Source organism: Peromyscus leucopus, chromosome 1 (assembly GCF_004664715.2).
Source record: "Peromyscus leucopus breed LL Stock chromosome 1, UCI_PerLeu_2.1, whole genome shotgun sequence".
In the NCBI taxonomy this organism is placed as follows: domain Eukaryota; kingdom Metazoa; phylum Chordata; class Mammalia; order Rodentia; family Cricetidae; genus Peromyscus; species Peromyscus leucopus.
In genome coordinates, this window is record NC_051063.1 from 95173237 (window position 1) to 95181919 (window position 8683).

The window sequence follows — 8683 nt, forward strand, 5'->3', positions numbered from 1 at the left end:
TCTCAAACTTTTTTTTAAATGAATAATAACTCAGAAGGCAGAAGCAAGAGGATCTTAGTGAGTTCAAGGCCAGCCTGGTCTAGAAAGCAAGTTGCTAGGTAGCCAGGGCTGTTATACAGAGAAATCTTGTCTTGAAAAACAAAAAAGCAAAACAAAACAAACAAACAAATAATAATACTTGAAAGGCTGGAAGCTACACAACATAGTAAGAGTGTCTCAAAAAAAAAAAAATTCAGTTCCAAGGAATTTAATGCCCTGTTCTAGCTTCAGTGACACCTGCACTCACTTGTACAAACCTAACCAGATATATAAATACAGGAATAATTAAAAAAGAAAAACTAAGAGGCTGGAGAGATGGCTTAGTGATTATGAACACTAGCTACTCTTCCAGAGGATCCAGGTTTGATTCCTAGCACTCACATAGCAGCTCACAACCACCTATAACTCCAGTCACAAGGGGTCGAACAGAACTCTACTGGCCTCACAGGCACCAGAGATGCAGGTACAGGCATACATGTAGTCAAAACACTTATACACATAAAATAATAAAATATTTTTTAAAAAATAAATTACAACCATCATTTGCATAGATTTTATATCATGTTGGGTATTAAAAGTAACCTTAAAGGAGGCAGAGTCAGGTGGATCTCTGTGAGTTCGAGGCCAGCCTGGTATACAGAGCAAGATCTAGGACAGACACCAAAACTACACAGAGAAACCCTGTCTTGAAATAAACAAACAAAAGTCACCTTGAAAAGATGACTATTGTAGCCTGGTGGTGGTGGTGGTGGTGGTGCACGCCTTTAATCCCAGCACTCAGGAGGCAAAGCCAGGCGGATCTCTGTGAGTTCGAGGCCAGCCTGGGCTACCAAGTGAGTTCCAGGAAAGGCGCAAAGCTACACAGAAAAACCCTGTGGTATAGCTAGGTCTTGAAGAAGATTGATTCCCAACTTTCTGAGAAACCGCTATACTGATTTCCAAAGTGGTTGTACAAGTTTGCACTCCCACCAACAGTGGAGGAGTGTTCCTCTTGTTCCACATCCTCTCCAACATAGACTGTCATAAGTGTTTTTGATCATAGCTATTCTCATAGGTGTCAGGCAGTATCTCAGAGTCATATTGATTTGCATTTCTCTGATGATTAAGGATGTTGAGCAATTCCTTAAATGTCTTTCAGCCATTTGAGATTCTTCTTTTGAGAATTCTCTGTTTAGCTCTTTAGCCCATTTTTTAATTGGATTGTTCAGTATTTTGATGCCTAGTTTCTTGAGTTCTTCATATACTTTGGAGATCAGTCCTCTGTCAGATGTGGGGTTGGTGAAGATCTTTTCCCATTCTGTGGGCTGTCTTTTTGTCTCATTGACCATGTCTTTTGCCCTACAAAAGCTTCTAATTTTTAAGAGGTTTCATTTATTAATTGTTGCTCTCACTGCCTGTGCTACTGGTGTTATATTTAGGAAGTCATCTCCTGTGCCCATGCGTTCAAGAGTACTTCCTACTTTCTCTTCTTTCAACTGTGTAACTGGATTTATGTTGAGGTTCTTGATCCACTTGGACTTGAGTTTTGTGCATGGTGACAGATATGAATCTATTTGTAATCTTTTACATGTTGACATCCAGTTATGGCAGCACCATTTGTTGAAGATACCTTTTTTTGGGGGGTGGGGGGGTTTCAAGACAGTTTCTCTGTGTAGTTTTGCGCCTTTCCAGGAACTCGCTTTGTAGACCAAGCTGGCCTCGAACTCACAAAGATCCACCTGGCTCTGCCTCCTGAGTGCTGGGATTAAAGGCGTGTGCCACCACCCCTGACTGAAGATACTTTAATTTTTTCATTGTATAGTTTTGGCTTCTTTGTCAAAAATCAGGTGTTCATATGCCTGTGGATTAATGTCAGAGTCTTCAATTTGATTCTGTTGGTCTGTATGTCAGTTTTTATGCCAGTACCAACCTGTTTTTATTACTATTGCTCTATAGTAGAGCTTGAGGTCAGGGATGGTGATACCTCCAGAGGTTGCTTAATTGTACAGAACTCTTTTAGCTATCCTGAGCTTTTGGCTTTTCCATATGAAGTTGAGTATTGTTGTTTCCAAGTCTGTGAAGAATTGTGTTGGGATTTTGATGGGAATTGCATTGAATCTGTAGATTGCTTTTGGTAAGATTGCCATTTTTACTATGTTAATCCTACCTATCCATGAGCATGGGAGATCTTTCCATTTTCTGATATCTCCTTCAATTTCTTTCATTTTTTTTTGTTTGTTTTTGTATTTTTTAATTTTCTGGAGCTGAGGACCGAACCAGGGCCTTGTGCTTGCTAGGCAAGCGCTCTACCACTGAGCTAAATCCCCAAACCCTCATTTTCTTTCTTTAGAGACTTAAAGTTCTTATCAAACAGGTCCTTCACTTGTTTAGTTAGTGTTACCCCAAAGTGTTTTATATTGTTTGTGGCTATTGTTTTTTATTTTTATTTTATTTATTTATTTATTTTGGTTTTTCGAGACAGGGTTTCTCTGTGTAGCTTTGCACCTTTCCTGGAACTCACTTTGTAGACCAGGCTGGCCTTGAACTCACAAAGATCCGCCTGCCTCTGCCTCCCAAGTGCTGGGATTAAAGGCGTGGGCCACCACCGCCCTGCGTTTGTGGCTATTGTAAAGGGTGATGTTTCTCTGATTTCTTTCTCAGCCTTTTTAACATTTGTACAGGAGGGCTACTGACTTTTTTTTGAGTTGGTCTTGTATCCTGCCACTTTACTGAAGGAGTTTATCAGCTGTAGGAGTTTCCTGGTAGAAGTTTTGGGGTCACTTATGTATACTATCATATCATCTGCAAATAGTGAAAGTTTGACTTCTTCCTTTCCAATTTGTATCCCCTTGATCTCCTTTTGTTGTCTTATTGCTCTAGCTAAAACTTCAAGTACTATAATGAATAAATATGGGGAGAGTGGACAGCCTTGTCTTGTTCCTGATTTTAGTGTAATCTCTTTGAGTTTCTCTGCGTTTAATTTGATGTTGGCTGTTGGCTTGCTGTAAATTGCCTTTATTATGTTTCAGTATGTTCCTTGTATTCCTGATCTCTCTAAGACCTTTATCATGAAGGGGTGTTGGATTTTGTCAAAGGCTTTTTCAGCATCTAATGAGATATTCATGGTTTTTTTCTTTCAGTTTGTTTATATGATGTATTACATTGACAGATTTTCGTATGTTGAACCATCTTCTGGAATGAAACATGCTAGGTCAAGGTGGATTTTTTTTGATGTGTTCTTGAATTCGGTTTTCCAATATTTTATTGAGTATTTGTGCATCAATGTTCATGAGGGAGATTGATCTGTATTTCTCTTTCTTTGTTGCATCTTTGTGTGGTTTGGGTATCAGTGTAACTGTAGCCTCATAAAAAGAGTTTGGTACCAAGAAGGAAGGGCTTGGACCTGCCTCAACTGAATGTACCAGGCTCTGCTGACTCCCCAAGGGAGACCTTGCCTTGGAGGAGGTGGGAATGGAGGGTGGGTTGGGGAGAAGGCTGGGGGGAGGGAGGAGGGAGAACAGGGGAATCTGTGGTTGGTATGTAAAATGAATAGAAAAATCCCTTAATAAAAAATTATTAAAAAAGAGTTTGGTAATGTTCCTTCTGTTTTTAGTGTGTGGAACAATTTGAAGAGTATTGGAATCAGCTTTTTGAAAATCTGGTAGATGCCGGGTGGTGGTGGCATATGCCTTTAAACCCAGGACTCGGGAGGCAGAGGCAGGTGAGTTCGAGGCCAGCCTGGTCTCCAAAGTGAGTTCCAGAAAAGGCGCAAAGCTACACAGAGAAACCCTGTCTCAAAAAACCAAAAAATAAAAAATAAAAATAAAAATAAAAAATCTGGTAGAATTCTGCACTAAAACCATCTGGTCCTAGGCTTTTTTTGGTTGGGAAACTTTTAATGACCATTTCTATTTCCTTATGGGTTATTGGTCTATTATAATTTATCTGGTCTTTATTTAACTTTGCTATGTGGTACCTATCCAGAAGATTGTGCATTTCTTTCAGATTTTCCAATTTTGTGGAGTACAGATTTTAGAACTATGACCTGATGATTCTCTGGATTTCCTCATTGTCTGTTGTTATGTCTCCCTTTTCATTTCTGATTTTGTTAATTTGGATGCTCTCTGCCTTTTGGTTAATTTGGATAGGGGTTTGTCTATCTTGTTGATTTTTTTCTTTTTTCTTTTTTTTTTTTTTTTTTGGTTTTTTCGAGACAGGGTTTCTCTGTGTAGCTTTGCTTGATTTTTTTCAAAGAACCAACTCTGTGTTTCATTGATTCATTGTATTGTTCTCTTTGTTTCTATTTCAATGATTTCAGCCCTCAATTTGATTATTTCCTGGCATCTATTCCTCCTGGGTGAGTTTGTTTCTTTATGTTCTAGAGCTTTCAGGTGTGCTGTTAAGTCATTAGTATGAGATTTCTCCAACTTCTTTATGTGTGCATTTAGAGCTATGAATTTTCCTCTTAGCACTGCTTTCATAGTGTCCCATAAGTTTAGGTAGGTTGTACTTTCATTTTCATTGAATTCTAGGAAATCTTTAATTTCTTTCTTTATTTCTTTCTTGACCCTTGGTACTTCACATGGGCATTATTCAGTTTCCATGAGATTGTAGGCTTTCTATAGATTTTGTTGTGGTTGAAATCTAACTTTAAGGCATGGTGGTCAGATAAAATACAGGAGGTTATTCCAATGTTTTTGTATCTGTTGAGATGTGCTTTGTGACCAAGCATGTGGTCAGTTTTTCAGAAAGTTCCATGGGGTGCTGAGAAGAAGGTATATTTTTTTGTGTTAGTGTGTAATGCTCTGTAGATATCTATTAGGTCCATTTGAGTCATAACATCTGTTAGGTCCTTTATTTCTCTGTTAAGTTTCAGCCTGGTAGATCTGTCCTTTGGTGAGAATGGTGTGTTGAAATCTCTCACTAGTGGGGTTTGATATGCGATTTAAGCTTTACTAATGTTTCTTTTGCAAATGTTGGTGCCTTTGTATTTGGGGCATAAATGTTCAGAGTTGAGACTTCATCTTGGTAGATTTTCCCTGTGACAAATATGTAATGTCTTTCCTGATCTCTTTTGCTTGATATTAGTTTGAAGTCTATTTTATTAGATACTAATAGCTACACCAGCTTGCTTCTTAATTCCATTTGACTGTAAAGCCTTTTCCCAGCCTTTTACTCTGAGGTAGTGTTTGTCTTTGAAGTTCAGGTGTGTAAGCAGCGAAAAGATGGATCCTGTTTTCATATCCATTCTGTTAGCCTGTGTCTTTTTATAGGTGAGTTGAAACCGTTAATATCGATGGATATTAATGACCAGGGATTATTAATTCCTCTTATTTTTTGGTGGTAGTGTTGTATTTCCCTTCTTTGTTATTAGTTGGTGTGGGATTATCTATTGCCTGAGTTTTCATGGGTGTGTTTAATTTCCTTAGGTTGGATTTTTTCTTCTAGTGCTTTCTGTAGAGCTGGATTTGTGGATAGGTATTGTTTAAATCTGGTTTTATCATGGAATATTTTGTTTACTCTGCCTATGGTGATTGAGAGTTTTGCTAGGTATAGTAGTCTGGGTTGGCATCCGCGGTCTCTTAGTGTCTGCATAACATTTGTCCAGGACCTTCTAGCTTTCATAGTCTCTATTGAAAAGTCAAGTGTTATTGTGATGGGTCTGCCTTTATGTGTTACTTGGCCTTTTTCCTTTATGGCTCTTAATATTTTTTCTTTGTCCTGCATGTTTAGTGTTTTGATTGTTATGTGGTGAGGGTACTTTTTTTGGATCCATCCTATTTGGTGTTCTGTAAGCTTCTTGTATCTTCATAGGTATTTCTTTCTTTAGGTTAGGAAAGTTTTCTTCTATGATTTTGTTGAAAATATTTTCTGTGCCTTTGAGTTAGTTTTCTTCTCCTTCTTCTATCCTTATTATTCTTTAGTTTGGTCTTTACAGGGTGTCCCAAATTTCCTGGACATTGTGTGTTACGACTTTTTTGGCTTTAGTGTTTTCTTTGACTGACAAATCTATTTTCTCTATTGTGTCTTCAATGTCAGAGATTCTCTGTTCCATCTCTTGCATTCTGTTGGTTATGCTTGCATCTGTAGTTCCTGTTCATTTACTCAGATTTTCTATTTCCAGCATTCCATCAGTTTGTGTCTTCTTTATTGTCTCAATTTCAATTTACTTCAATGAAGATGATGGGTATCCAAGAAACTCTGTATGGAGTTTACTTTTTTAATTAATTAATTTTTAAATTACACTCATGATGTTCATTAATTACACTCATGATATTAATTACATTTGTGGTATTAATTGATTACATTCATAGTATTCATTCAATAATTATATTTATGATATTCATTAATTACATTCATTGTATTGATTTATTACATTCATGATAATTATGTCCTGATACTTACTGTCTTGATTTCAATTTTTATTTTTATATTTATTTATTTATTTATTTGGTTTTTCGAGATAGGGTTTCTCTGTGTAGCTTTGTGCCTTTTCCTGGAACTCCCTCTGTAGCCCAGGCTGGCCTCGAACTCACAGAGATCCACCTGCCTCTGCCTCCCAAGTGCTGGGATTACAGGCGTGCGCCACCACTGCCCAGCTCTTGATTTCAATTTTTAAATCTTGAACTGTTTCCTTCATCTGTTTAGTTACTTTTTCTTGGCTTTCTTTGATTTCTTCCAATTTTTTGTTTGTTTTTTTCTTCCATTTCTTTAAGGGAATTTTTCATTTCCTCTTTAAGGGAGTTTTTCATTTCCTCTTTAAGGGCCTCTATCATCTTCTTAAAGTCACTTTTAGGATTGATTTCTTCTGCTTCTTCTGCATTGGTATGTTCAGGTCTTGCAGGTGTAGAATCACTAGGTTCTGATGTCATGTAGGTCTTTATGTTGTTGCCTGTATTTTTGCACTGGCATCTACTCATTTCTTCCTCTGCTTGGTGCAGGTGGTGTCTGTTTCTGAGGGTGCCTCTCTTGTTCTAATTGATAGTCTTGGTCCACTGGGAGTTCTTGGTTGAATCGGTGCTGTTGGGTTCTATTTCTCTGGGAGTAGCTTAGTCCAATCAGTGTTAGTGGGTTCTGTCTCTGGGAGCAGTTGTTCCCAATTGGTGCAGGGTGGGATTATGGCTCCAGTGGTTGTTGGTATCCCATGGGATGATTTTCTTGGTGAGGAGGCAGGGAAAGAGGCTACTGTCCGGTCCCTGGGGCTCCAATGACTGTTCCCAGTAGGTGTAGGTTGGGCTTCTGACTCTGGTGATCTAGTTCAGTGTCTGGACAGCTCCTTCTCTTGTGTTCTTGTGTCGAGTTTTGCTTGCTTGCCAACTCTTCAGCTGACCTTGTTTCCTCAGACTGCATGTAGGCTTCTGAAACTTCTCCTGAATGAATCTCAGCTGAACAGGTTGATCAGTAGGGCAGTCTCACCAACACCTCCAAGTTGTTGGGGTTTGCAGGATTGGCAGCTGGGCCTTGGGTCGGACTCAGGCAGAATGTTCAGTCTGTTCTGGTTGCTCCCCACGGAGATGGCTCCTTTCTCGACTGCCTGTTTAAAAACAACAACAAAATAAAAACTTTTTAAAAAAATTTTTATTTAATTTATTTATTTATTTATTTATTTATTTATTTATTAGTTTCTCAGACAGGGTTTCTCTGGGTGGCTTTGTGCCTTTCCTGGAACTCACTCTGTAGCCCAGGCTGGCCTCGAACTCATAGAGATCCACCTGCCTCTGCCTCCCCAGTGCTGGGACTAAAGGCATGATAGGATGGCCAAACACCCTAATTGTAGTGCTAGAAACCCCATCCAATGACTGAGGGAACTGGATGCAGAGATCCACGGCCAAGTCCCGGGGTGGAGCTCTGGGAGTCCAATTGGTAAGAAAGAGGAGGCTTTATATGAGTGAGAATTGTTGAGACCTAGGTTGGATAAAGCACAGGGACAAATAGCCAAACGAATGGAAACACATGAACTATGAACCAATGGCTGAGAGGCCCCCAACTGGATCAGGCCCTCTGAATAGGTGAGACAGTTGATTGACTTGATCTGTTTGGGAGGCATCCAGGCAGTGGGACAGGGTCCTGTGCTCAGTGCATGAGTTGGCTGTTTGAAACCTGGGCCTTATGCAGGGATGCTTGGCTCAGCCTGGGAGGAGGGGACTGGACCTGCCTGGACTGAGTCTACCAGGTTGGTGTCAATCCTCAAGGGAATCTTTGCCCTGGAGGAAATGGGAAGGGGAGGTGGGCTTGGGGGAAGGGGAGGGGATGGGACGGGGAGAACAAGGGAATCCGTTGCTGATATGTAGAATTAAATTATATTGTGAAAGAAAAGAAAAAAAAACTACCAAGCAGCTCAGACTCTCAGCACACCAAGGCTCAGCCAAATCCAGACTTCTCCAGGGCTGTGTCTTCCACCTCTCATTTAAAATATTCCTGGAGCATCTCTTTTGTTCTTTCTATGAAATCCTCAATCTAAAGAGAGCTCCAGCAATATTTTTTACTTATCTTTATTTTTTGGTTTTTTGAGACAGGATTTCTTTGTGTAGGCTTGGTGTCCTGAAACTCCCTCTGTAGACCAGGCTGGCCTCAAACTCACAGAGATCCACCTGGCTCTGCCTCCCAAGTGCTAGGATTAAAGGCATGTGCCACCACTGCCAGGCCTATTTTCTATTTTTTTTAA